Below are 15,000 nucleotides of genomic sequence, written 5' to 3' on the forward strand. Positions count from 1 at the left end.
ACGTGATTTTCATTAAATTTGTTGAAATCCACTTATTTCGATAACAGGTTAATGAATGTGTGCATGAGCAATAAAAACAATGCAAAATATGTTCTGAAAACTCCCAAATACTTTGAATAGGAACATTTAAAACTAATTGACGCATTGTGTTAGTTAATTTGTAAATTTTAATTTGCTTAAGCAGATATTTATGAATTTTTTAACAGATATGTATAGATAATAAATTATTCCCTAAGTTATTGCAGTTTAAAACTTCATTGATATATATGAGGATTAAAAAAGAAATTAGTTTGTAGTGTAGCATTATAACAGATGGAGTTCGACCATTGCCTGCTTATTACTCTAAGCAATGAAGGAATTTACTTAATTTTAGATGGACTGTTAGTAAAAAGGAGAAATAATGTCGACACGCATAGGCGGGAACGACTCCAAGTGATCTGAAAGTGAGATTATTTCAAAAGACTTGAAGAACTTTGCTTTGTGTTCTTATTTACTATTCATTTGCTTTGTATATTTCCTAGTATATTTAAAAAATTTATTAGCATATTTAGTGATTTCTCACATCACGTAGACCATAACTTTTCATTGCCTTAATAGCCAGGCTTCAAAAAACTGTCTGGAACAATATCAGTATCAACAGCCTTTAAGTTAGAAGAGAACGCAAGCTTATTATTACTTCCTTACTTTGGTAACGGAGATTTTCTTTCTTTGAATTAACTTATTTTTCTTGTAGATGGCTTCTTTTGGGGAATATTGAAGACTAGACATAAAATACTCCTCGTCCTTTGGAGGATCCTTTCCCGAGAATGAATCCAGAGGAAGTAACGGAAAAATATATATATATATATATATATATAAAATATATATATATATATATATATATATATATATATATATATATATATAATTATATATATGTGTGTGCGTGTGTGTGCGTGTGTGTGTGATTACGCTCTCCTAATGGAAGGATGATTTAGAAGAGAGATTTAGGGCACCAGATAATAATCACGATGGGAACGTGAGACCTTCTAGGACAACCTAGAAAGACAGCAAAAAAAATGGGACGTTGTAAGAATATCTTGTAAGGTGGGAAGTGTTGCAATGAAGACGTAGAATGAAGGATTGCAAAGAAGAAATGGTTTGTTATTCAGGGAGAACGACGGGGCCAGGGAAGGGTAAATTAGAACCTAGAAATACTACGGACAGGGATGATATAGAAAGATTTTTCATCTATACAACGGGTAGAAAACGACATTAGGGTGAAAATCACGTAGAGGACAAACTGGAAAACCAGCCTAAAGAGCAACACGAGCGGAGACTGTTTAAGAGCAAAATGGAAGAGAAATCTGGAAACAAGGAACGTTAGGAAAAATACTACTTTTAAATAGCACGAAAAATATCCTTATTGGGTTTTAGTCTATTTATTCTGTTCGTAAGGATTTTCAACTGAAGATTTAAAGAAAGTAAATATGATTTTGGAAGGTAACATTCAACTTCCAGAATACATAGGAGCATTGCTGAGAGAAGTTTTCAAGTCAGGGAAGTCGTTTACAATACTTGCTTTAATACTAAAATATATGTTTGCCTTAATCTGCGTTATTTTTTCCTATCTTGAGTTTTCTTCTCGTCTACTATGTAGAAATTTGTGCCTGCTCCTTCAAAAGTTTAAATTGCAGATCGAAGGAGGAAGATATTCTCTTCTTTGAGTTCAAATAAATGAAGAACCTTTTGTTTTTTCTGAAGTGAAGCCTGGCAGGAAAAGCAAAAAATCGTTCTTATAAGTCAGAACATCTAAAGAATGGAGTCTTCATATGTGATTTGTCACAAAATGGACAAAGGATATTTCTACCCTTTTGCAAAGAGATAAAAGATTTTTGGAGAAAATTTGAATGGGTAAATTCCTCGTCTTTTGTTTCTAATTCTTTTGTACACATGACTCTCCGCTATGAAACATAGAGACAGACACACAGACAGAGCTAACTGTGAAAACACGATAGACAAGAAGTGTGTATTCACCATTTAAAAAAAATAGCTTTCATCTTCTTTTCTACTACTTCTGGGTGCATTTTGTCCTACTGTTTACAATTACATCCTTACTTAGCAACCATCTGATATACTTATCTCTCTTTCTCTTATATTTATATACATACATACATACATACACACATACATACATACATATATATATACATATATAATATATATATACATATGTGTATATATATATACATATATATATGTGTGTGTCTATAAATATGAGAGAAAGTAAGATAAGTATATCAGATGGTTGCTAAGTAAGGATGCAATTGTAAACAGCAGGACACAATTATTTATTTAGTCACAGCCATATGAATTATTCATATCATACTATAACAGGATTATGAATGAAGTCTTGTCATGCAGATTTATGGAATATATATCTATTTTTTATTCCTAATAGATATATTTTAAACATTGCTCGCTCTCTCTCTCTCTCTCTCTCTCTCTCTCTCTCTCTCTCTCTCTCTCTCTCTCTCTCTCTCTCTCTCTTTAGCTAAAATAAATGTATAATACTTTAATTACTGTAACTTCTGCATTGATATGTATGTTTAAGGCGCCGGTATTAATCGAATACTTCTACTGGCTTTTTTTATTAATTTAGGGGATGGATGTAAAGAAGGATTTTGTTTTATATTATTTAGGTAATCGAATATTGAGGTTTTTAATATTCTATTTGATATGATCAGGGTTCATTTTTCATTGAATGGAAGAAGTAAAAAAGGCAATAATATAAATGTGAGAAAGAGACGAAAGTTTCATTTTTAATAACAATAATAGGCGAAGAATATGACGTAAAATGGACGAATTTATAGTAAAATATCACATGAAGATGAAAACTATTCAAGTTTTCATGGAACCCTTTTTTGTGAGGTCGAGCATTAGTAAACTCTTTCAGTCCTTTCCAGTTCTCCCCATATGAACTTTCAGTAAGGGCTTCCCTTCGAAACATCTATTATCCATTACACTGGTCGGCCAGTCACGCTCAGTACCTCCTTCCTAATAACTGCAATAACTGCTTGTCTCGCAAAACCGTTTTGCTGGCTATAATCTACAGATGATCGTACTTTATATGCAACACGTCCAGTTCCTAAGTGCTGATATGTTAGCCTAAGCACTTTAGCCACTTAACAATGAGAGAGGAGGGGAATATTTGCATAGTAACGGGGAGGGTAGTTTTAGGGGGCAGGGGACTAGTCGGATTTAACAGGCGTGACAGACAAGGACGTTTTCAGTTCGGAAGACTGAAACAGGGAAAGAAGATAACTGAACACGTACAAACACCTACAATAGCGAAAAATTAAGCACACCTATTGATAAAGTCAAACTCAAATTGAATTACCATAAAGCGACTTCTTGGGAAAACCTCCAATCATTGTGTTAGATATTCTTTGCGAATGGAATATTTTGGGGTGTTGTTAAATACATACATACATACATCACTAAAACTAATATATATATATATATATATATATATATATATATATATATATATATATATATATACATGTAAGTGTGTATGTATGCATTTATATATATATATATATATATATATATATATATATATATATATATATATATATATATATATATATATATATATATATATATATATATATATATATATATATATATATATATATATATATGTGTGTAATATGTGTGTGTGTGCGCGTGTACCTTTAATCTTCGAGAGTAGTATCATATCCTTTGTCCAATATTTCAAGCTAGAGACGCAAAGTAATCTGCCAATAATATAAGAGAGAGAGAGAGAGAGAGAGAGAGAGAGAGAGAGAGAGAGAGAGAGAGAGAGAGAGAGAGATGATTTATCGACGGACCCTGTGACACGTCTCAGAGGAGGAATAAGTGTTGATATCAGAAACTAAAATAGAGGAATAAACGATATAAAGACACCAAGGGAAGAAAACTAGTAAAAATAAAAGTAAGAATAAAAATAACTGAGAATGCAATGAAGAAATATATACCTAACTCCCATTTGTAATTACTGGAAGACCAAGAGTAAACAAGAACCTAGAGAAATAGACACAGAATTAACTGAAAAGTCAATGAAATTATTTCTCTGTTTCATCTCAGAAAGTGGAAAAATAAATAACTGAAATGAAAACTATGACAAAGGAAAATGAGATAATGCCTATACAGCATAATATATAAGAAGAGGCAAGAGAAAGAGAAACTGTTACAGAAGAAATTAAGATGAAAGATTAGTATTAAAGAGTATGAGCAAACTAAAAGTCGATAGGTAATGAAGAGATGTTAATATCAGAAAATACTAAAGGATGAACTAATGGACGGACATACCGCAATATTATCTTTTCTCGATGATACTTTGCTGTCGCAGCCTCGTCCTGTGGCCCTTCGGCCTTTGACATGTTATTGAGAAACATAAAGAATCAGCAATTTGTGGGAGCTTCTTCTTTTCGAGTTTTTCATCGCCAGACTTATTCTTTTCGTCACTAGAAATTCCGTATTGTATTCCTTGTAAAACCTTTTTTTTTTTTTTACACTTGTTTCCTTTGAGCTCTTGGAAAGCTTGACCATCAATTACAAAGTCGTTATTGATTATTACGTCCGAACGTAATCTCATGTTAAATAATCATTATCAATACTCGGTAAGTCATAATAAATATATGAATCATTCAAATAATACTTGTATCCGTACTCTTGAAAGATATATTGTAATAGTTTTTTTTTTTTTTTTTTTGCAATAAATGAGTTTAAATTTCATTTATAACGCTGTCTGTGTTACTGATTTATAACCCAAAAAGCAAAGATAATAGCCAGAATGCAAAAATAATAGCCAGAATAACGACACACACATTTCAGCGTGAATTATTTGTGTTTTAATTATTGGTGTTTCTTTATGTTGCTGTAAGAGAAATTAAACACACACTTTCCACACTTTTGCAAAACTTGTGTATGAACGAAAAGAACAACATACTCCCTCGCCTTATGGGTGCTCAAGTTCATGTAGCCAGAGAATTAAACCAATGAATTAGATTACGTTTCCCGTTGTACCACCTCTCCAGAATCAGTAACTTCGAGTAAAACACATCACCAGCCTCATTACGAGAAAGAAGAGTCAGGGAAATATCTACTGGCGTCCTATTCGATACTTGTAATTCATAATCAAGGAATGGCAGGCCCTAGTCAAATAAACTTTAGAAAAATACCGGAAATTGAAACACTAACGGCGAGGATTCCGTAGTTCAAACTAGAAAGCGCGTCCATTTTGAGATTTCGGGCAGCCGCCTTACATGACAAACACTTTCTTTAACTAGGCTGCTCTAATTGCTTCACATATATTCAAAAAAATTTTACGACCCAATTTATTCTTTTACCCAGATTCCTCTCTGAGAGAAACGGGAGCTTATTAGCGGAATGCTGGGAATTAGCATCCGATTAAGGTGCTTCTTAGGTGTTGTGGATTTTGGAAGCATGTAGAAGGGACATACTGTAAAATATGAAATAAATCATAAAAGAACACTAGCGTATCATTATAATACCACAAGGCAGGATTTACAGATGGGTGATGAGATCCTACGTCTGAACTTTCTATGAATGACCCACCAATTGCATGGGTGCCGTCCAACTTTCAAATGCAAACACGATACGCTAATTTAATGAACTAGAACCAAATGTAACCAAGAGATCTTACGACGGCCAGCAATGAAAGGAGATTGCAAATAACTTTTCACTTTTTGGTCAATAGAGGAAGCGTACATTTAATAAACAGTTTAATAAGAAGCAAATCACTACGATCAAAGCGAAATGTTAATTGTGTATAATTAGTGTCTTTGTTTCTCTGTTTGTGAGTCATTGCAAGCAAAAATAACCCTCTGTAAGGAACACTCTTAAAAGTTTCGTATTAGAAAACGAATTTAAACGAATTTCATGTAAAATGGACACACTGATAATTCTAAAATGTTCATACGTATTTTTGCAACCTTGCCGATGACATCTGTGTAACATACGCAAACATGAATGTCTTGTACTTAAATACACTTAAATTCATCTCTGTTTTCTGATATTATTATATGCAAAGATCACTTAATGCAGCAGAACGCATACCTGGAAAAATGTGCATAATCTATTTAAGATAACAAACAGATTAAAATGAACTATCATTATTTTTTCAAATAATGAGGAAATAAAAAATAAGTAAGAAATCAATCACTGGTAAAAACTTACCAAAAGACATCCTGAGAATATCAAATAAGGGCTCGCAGGAAGATATACATTTTATCCTCTTACTGAATCGCATTCCACAAGACGTTTAATTCGAAATAGAAATTCTTGCTTGGTCCAATTTTTTCCCCTTAATGCGAGCATCTTTTCTTCTGTCTATTGTGATAACAGAGAGGGGAAACTAGTAAAAAGGAAAGGATAATACGTGCAATACCTGTACCAAGTGTATTTTCAGTTATGACGCAATAACTTGATGGATATAATTAACAGCTGAGTGGGCTTTATAAAGCAATAATTTTATTCTTATGAAAGGTTGTTTCCATATAAAAAACAAATTCGAATAGCATCCATTTGATAATATGAAATATTAATATTAGAGTATAGTGATAAATGAGTTATAACATAATAATCGAAATTTGAAATAATCCTTTAAGCTCATAAGAAAATAAGATGGCATAAGTATGCATACCATACTTCTGTGTGGATATTGTTACACTAAAGCGCAATACATTCACAAATGTGGAGTAAATAATATTCATTGTTTTTTAATGAAAAAAAATTAAAATGGAAAATTATCGTTACCAAATTGCTAATTATTTTAACTAAAATTAATGTCTTGTGCGTTGGGATTACCTTCTGAGAGAGAGAGAGAGAGAGAGAGAGAGAGAGAGAGAGAGAGAGAGAGAGAGAGAGAGAGAGAGAGAGAGATAGAATAATTAAAAAGTGGTGTGTTGCGTTTTGGAGACATTATGGAGCCAAAATCAGACAAGATAAATTTTGTTTCTCTGAAAGTGAAAGAGTTAAGTTTGATAAAAGGGTCAACTGGAGGAGCAGCCTTAACTTAAACACCTACGTATGATTGTAGGACTTGAATAAGAGTTAACCTTTCTCTAGACGTTCTTCCACTACGTCCCATCTTTTACAATATATATATATATATATATATATATATATATATATATATATATATATATATATATATATATATATATATATATATATATATATATATATATATATATATAAATATATATATATATATATATATATATATATATATATATATATATATATATATATATATATATATATATATATATGTGTGTGTGTGTGTGTATATTAATAATTGCATGTAAATTATCGTGACTTTAATGAAGTGTTTTTGCTGTGCTTTGCTCAGCCACAAAAAGCTGTATTAGGGTCTTTTTCTCCCACCACGGTTTTTTCTGTATTTAGGTGGTACCTCACCCATGAGTGTTGTTTTTTATCTTTTCATGTTTTGGTCGTTCGACGCCTAGTCTGGCCTTTGCTTGTTATCTCGTTCTCGCATACATTGTGGGAAACTTTTGGGCGAGCATTCAGGTGTATGCTCAGCTCTTTTGTACCGGAAGGACTGCTTGACATACGGCTTTACATTGGTAGTACTTTTGTGAGAGGGAGAGTGATCCTTTACATTCGTAGGATTTTCCCTCTCTTGGATCCATGCAGTGGGTTACGCTCTTGTGCCTCCCGGAGTTCTCCGCTGTTTTCACCTGCTCTACCTGCTACCTGCGGGTGTTACTTTTGGAGCTCCACGCATGCCACTTCTGCCGTGCTTGTCCTTCAGAGCCGTGACAAGGCTTGCTCTGAACTTTTCGTCTGGTAACGGTATATGAATTATTCATTCCTCTTGGGACGTCACTGACACGTGTCAGTATTCATCTTACAAGTGTGTTATCTTCGTATGTTATCTTCGTGCCTGATGGATAGCCTTATTGCGGCGGTTTCAGCGTCACCATATTAGACTATTTTTATATAGTTAATATTGTGGCTGTAGGTATTTGTTATTGATTGCAGAATAGGTTTAAGGTTCTCTTTTTCTTGATTCTCTTTCTATCAGGTGATAGGTTATAATATTTACAAACTAGTGTATCAAATTTATTCCTACCTCTAACCTAATTTCTTTCCCTTCCACTTAAGGACTGACAGCTAGATAGGCAAATGAGAGCAGTGTTTGGGTTTTGTTACTGAATGTGTTTCTACCCCTTAATATTCAGCTTTTTTGTGATGGGACAGGTGAAAAGAACCTGGTCAAAATCACTCTAAGCATAACATATTGTGACAATTGGAGATGGCCGTTATAATATATATATATATATATATATATATATATATATATATATATATATATATATATATATATATATATATATATATATATGTATGTATGTATGTATGTATATATATATATATATATATATATATATATATATATATATATATATATATATATATATATATATATCACACATTACCACAGGTGAAAAATAAGAAGGGGTGTAGGTCTGACCGGTTTCGACTTTATTTCAAGCCATTCACGAAGGACTGATACAGAGTGTGAGAAGTCACAAATATATATACTACAAGAACAGTACTAACAACATACACAACCGTTAGAGGCTCCATATACCCACTCTGGCCGGTGTCGAGGTAGGAGTGGCCTTAAAAACTCATTTGGCTAAAAATCACAATAGACTCTCAGGGGACATTGCTGATAAACAGACCATACCCACCACAGATCCACACCTGACAGGTGTCATGGAGGCAGGTTTGGAAACTCATTAACCTTACTACCCTCGTACTGTGTTTACAAATATGATAATCCTATTTTCATATATCTCTACTGCCTACCTTAAAGTTTAAACAATTTACAAATTTCTTTTGATATTAAAAAGGATCAAGTTTATACATCCCATTGACTGATATTCATATTATGGTTGTAACTTTCTTTTATGAAGCTAGATTCAATGATGTTCCTTTCCAGTGCATTATTAGAATATACAATCCTTTTGCCCCTTCAGTTGATAGCATGATTGTTTCTCACTAGCATGTACAAATATACCACTGTTCCTTGTGCATATCTCACATTTCTTATGTTGTTCAATTCTTTTTCAGTGCTTTCCCGGTTTTGGCCAATATAAAAGTTGTCTAAGACTTACACGGAATTTTATATACACACCCTTTAATATTGTCTGGGAGTTCTTGATAAGTACATTTTTCATTGTTGTATTGTTCTTAAATGCGACATTAACACAAAATTCTTAAGTAGATGAGGATATCTTTCATACTATTATTATAAGGCAGAACAAGCAAATTTTTTGTGTTGTAAGGTTCTTTCTGGTTTTGATACAAAGTCTTTTTGCCGCTTCATATGCACTGTTTAATACACTATCAGGATATTTCAATTTCTTGCCTGCATTCCTAATCTTATCTATTTCATCATCAATATATTCAGTTCAGGGCTACATACCCGTAATGCTCTTAAAAACATAGATGAAAACACTGACTTTTTGCCTTATTGCTTTGTCAGAATAGAAATGCACATAGGAAGAAATGTTAGTGGGTTTTCTATACACACTATATTTAAACCCACTACTATTTCTTCGTATGAGACATCCAGAAAGGACCCATCATTTTCCATTTCCATCGTGAATTTAATTGAAATGGAAAATGATGGGTGCTTACTGTTTCTGGATGTCCTCATACGAAGAAATAGTAGTGGGTTTAAATATAGTGTGTATAGAAAACCCACTAACATTTCTTCCTATGTGCATTTCTATTCTGGACAAAGCAATAAGGTTAAAAAGTCAGTGTTTTCATCTATGTTTTTAAGAGCATTACGGGTATGTAGCCCTGAATATATTGATGATGAAATAGATAAGATTAGGAATGCAGGCAAGAAATTGAAATATCCTGATAGTGTATTAAACAGTGCATATGAAGGGCAAAAAGACTTTGTATCAAAACCAGAAAGAACCTTACAACACAAAAAATTTGCTTGTTCTGCCTTATAATAATAGTATGGAAGATATCCTCATCTACTTAAGAATTTTGGTGTTAATGTCGCATTTAAGAACAATACAACAATGAAAAATGTACTTATCAAGAACTCCCAGACAATATTAAAGGGTGTGTATATAAAATTCCGTGTAAGTCTTGTGACAACTTTTATATTGGCCAAACTGGGAAAGCACTGGAAAAAGAATTGAACAACATAAGAAATGTGTGAGATATGCACAAGGGAACAGTGGTATATTTGTACATGCTAGTGAGAACAATCATGCTATCAACTGGGAAGGGGCAAAAGGATTGTATATTCTAATAATGCACTGGAAAGGAACATCATTGAATCTAGCTTCATAAAAGAAAGTTACAACCATAATATGAATATCAGTCAAGGGATGTATAAACTTGATCCTTTAATATCAAAAGAAATTTGTAAATTGTTTAAACTTTAAGGTAGGCAGTAGAGATATATGAAAATAGGATTATCATATTTGTAAACACAGTACGAGGGTAGTAAGGTTAATGAGTTTCCAAACCTGCCTCCATGACACCTGTCAGGTGTGGATCTGTGGTGGGGTATGGTCTGTTTATCAGCAATGTCCCCTGAGAGTCTATTGTGATTTTTAGCCAAATGAGTTTTTAAGGCCACTCCTACCTCGACACCGGCCAGAGTGGGTATATGGAGCCTCTAACGGTTGTGTATGTTCGTTAGTACTGTTCTTGTAGTATATATTTGGTGACTTCTCACACTCTGTATCAGTCCTTCGTGAATGGCTTGAAATAAAGTCGAAACCGGTCAGGACCTACACCCTGTTTCTTATTTTTCACCTGTGGTAATGTGTGATAAATGAATCACGTACAAAAAGTGATAATAATCATATATATATATATATATATATATATATATATATATATATATATATATATATATATATATATATATATATATATATATATATATATATTATATATGTCATTGTAATAGCCACAGTGCCTTCTTAACTTCTCAAATTCTTCACTCTTTTTGGATATACTTGTCACTACAAAGCCTTAACATCCAAGGGAAAGAAGTATGAAGAAACGATGATGTCCGTGACCGGACATCATAATTTCTTCATATTTCTTGCACTTGGATCTTAAGGCTTTGTAGAGACAAGCGTATCTAAAAAGTGCAAGGAATTCAAGAAGTTAAGAGGACATTGTGGCTATTATATATATATATATATATATATATATATATATATATATATATATATATATATATATATATATATATATATATATATATATATATATATATATATATATATATATATATATATGCAATTATTTGTGGTGGATGCCGACACCCTGATCACTAACACTATATATTTTGGTTTAGTTACAGGGATGGGGATGACAGTGACTTGTCCATCAGCTATCTTAAGTGGTATACGTGGCCTCATTTCCGAGAGCTTTAAGAAGGCACGCTGGAATTAATAACAAATCTAATATATATATAAATATATATATATATATATATACCGTATATATATGTGTGTGTGTATGTATATATATAAACAGGTCATATAGCTGTCGGCTTCATAATAACTACCACAGGGACATGCAGAGAAAGCATCAATACATGTAATCATATTATATGAAGGCCGATGTCATTTCACAATTTCACATTGCATTATCAAGGCTGAATTAGAATGATGAAATTATCTAGAAACGGTAAAAAAGTATGTAAAAAAGCTTAAAAACAATCGATAAAAAGACACTGGCATGTCCTTACCAAACTGAGCAAAATGGTAATTAAAGCATCTAAAAAACAAAGACGGTCAGGAAAATTTGAGGTACAGGCCAAAATATAAACAATCTATCAATTAACCGATTGTAATCTAATCTGAAAAAAATGGCCTTTAACAATAGGGTCTTTTTTTTTTAAGCATAAGGAAAGATTGACACCGCATTTATATTCCAGTATCGTTTATAAATACAGGTCCCAATTGGGAACGTGTAACTTACACCTTGGATTCACTTAGCGGTTGTTGTAGGTCCGAGTTCGTTGTCATCAGGGAGACCGTCTTAGGACTGGCTTAACATCGTCCGGAGCCGAATCTTCCAACATTCGCAGTTACTGTCTATATTGCAAGACCCGTACTGAATGTAGAGATTTTAAGAGCATTGCATCTACACAAGACGAGGAGGAACTCCACGGTTTAGAATCTATCTTTATACAAGACGCCCTTTCCCATGAAACACATCAACAGCCTGTACACAATTGTTGATTGTCTATTTGATAGTTTTTTTATAGTTTGGTCTGTACTTCAACTTTCAATTACCTTCTGTTTTTTTTTTTTTTTTTTAGATGTTTTAGTTAGCCTTTGCTCAGTTTGGGTAGGTCATGTCTGTTTCTTTTTATTTATATATTTCTTTAAATTATTTACGTATTATGTGATAGGTTTCTAAGGTATTATATTGTGTCAATTTCAGCCTCGATGATGCAATGTGATATTGCGAAAGCCGTCGGCCTCAGTAAACTGTGACTCTGTTTGCTGATGCCTTGTCCTGGATGTCCGTGTGATATATATATGTTATGGGCCCATGCCTATCAAACAATATATATATATATATATATATATATATATATATATATATATATATATATATATATATATATATATATATGTATATATATATATATATATATATATATATATATATATATATATATATATATATATATATATATATATATATATATATATATATATATATATATATATATATATATATATATATATATATATATATATATATATATATATATATATATATATATATATATATATATATATATATATATATGTATATATATATATATATATATATATATATATATATATATATATATATATATATATATATATATATATATATACAGTTTATATATTCGTCTGTGACCTTGTTGTTAAGTGAATGAGGTTATTGTTTAGAAGAACTGAGTACAATTGTAGATGGGAAATTTTCCCAACTGTTCGAAAGAAGAAAAAGCCTCTGGAATTAAAAGAGGGGAGGTATTTCCCGTACGCCAATGGCAGTGAAGAATTTTATGGGAGATATAAGCGACCAGAAAGGCCGAGGTTGGAGAAAACGGAACTTTAAGGGTAACAGCGTAAAAAGAGGAAAGTAATCAAGCACAACAAAGGGAGAGACAGAGGCCTACAGTGACTAATGAGTACTTTGGTGAATCTACAGGTTCATCAGCTATGCGGTAAGGTTGTATTCAGTAATTTATGACGAGGAAACCTTAGGGATTCAGTGATATATATGAGGATAAACTAGAGTTCATGTAATAGGCCTACTAAAAAAAAAGAACACAAGCTTTATTGCTTTGTGAGGAAAGCTCGGGTGATATAAACTATACAATAATGTATCACTTATTTACGACGCTTGGTTAGTTATTAATGGATGTGACTTGGATCAGAAAGCCCTTTGTTAGTATATCTCGGCGTTTGGAGCGGTAGCAGTTACCATCGTTTGGCCTTTACTAGCAGTCAAATCTTTCACCTCGTGACTGTCACGATTAGTCAGTACCTAAGGAGGTTCAGGTCTGTGTTAAAGCTATAAGTTAAGAAAAATAACTGGATCTATATTAACTCGTAAAAATAAAGAAAGATCTTGAAATACATTGTCTTCACTCCCCACACGGTTAAATGAGAAAAAAAAAAAACTCAACCAAGACCTGCCTGAACAAGATAAATGATAACATCGTATTTTATTAAACAATGAAACGAGCATATTGCAAAAAAAAAAAAAAAAAAAAATATATATATATATATATATATATATATATATATATATATATATATATATATATATATGCTACTCATAAAACTGATATAAACATAAAACTCCTGACGTTGTTCTGAATAATTAGCGTAACTAGGAAAGTGATGTAATGTAAAGCCTGGAAAATTATCAGTCTCTTGTTAATAGTATAAATCTTTACTGCATCTCGTCGATTACCGTGTTATGGACTTGCTGTGCACATTGTCTAAATTTTCGTATTGATACAATGAAAACCTTTCCGCACCCACGTTGTTTTTTATCTAATAAACTGCCTACGGGGTATAGAGACGCATTTGGAATTATACAGTATTTGCGCTTTATTTCCTTTGGCTGGAACAATGAGAAAATTCTTCGTGTATAATGTTATTTCTTCATATTTCCTTCCCCTTATGAGTATTTTGTTCAATTTTACATATTCTGTGGGCTGTTTATTCAGAGATGAAAAGGCAGAGAGGGAAATTACAATTCTCACTTAAGGGGCAAAAAACGCAAGACTCTTATGAAACTAATGTTTATCTCTTGGCAGTCTCATTTCATTCGAGACTTAAATGTGCTTTTCCTGGATCCTTTTAGAAAGGAGACAGACAGACAGACAGACAGACAGACTATTTGTAAAAATCCACGCCTGTTAAAAAAAAAAAAAATAAGGGCCAGAGAGAGACAGCAAAAAGTGTTTGTTCATAATGAGAAAAATCAAAGAAAACGACGCGGGAGAGGACGAATATGCTGGGTTAGCAGGGGATTTTATCCGGGAGTTCCTCATCGAACAGGGACTTTCCGTAAGGATCATCCTTACCAACATTTCTCATCGAATTCAAGGTCAGTGTTTACAGAATTATCACTTTTATTTTCATTATTCACAGCTATCCCGGCAAAAGCTTTCCAGTCTCACCTTTACATTTACTCTTCCATTAAGTTGGATTTGACATCCTTGCTTGTTTTATATGACAAACACGAGAAAAGAAACTACAAATAAACTGTATTATTCAGAGTATATCTTATAATGGCTTGTCATTGGTAAATTTCTCTCTCTCTCTCTCTCTCTCTCTCTCTCTCTCTCTCTCTCTCTCTCTCTCTCTGTATAAAAGGTACTTC

This window comes from Macrobrachium rosenbergii, chromosome 54 (genome assembly GCF_040412425.1).
Source record: "Macrobrachium rosenbergii isolate ZJJX-2024 chromosome 54, ASM4041242v1, whole genome shotgun sequence".
In the NCBI taxonomy this organism is placed as follows: domain Eukaryota; kingdom Metazoa; phylum Arthropoda; class Malacostraca; order Decapoda; family Palaemonidae; genus Macrobrachium; species Macrobrachium rosenbergii.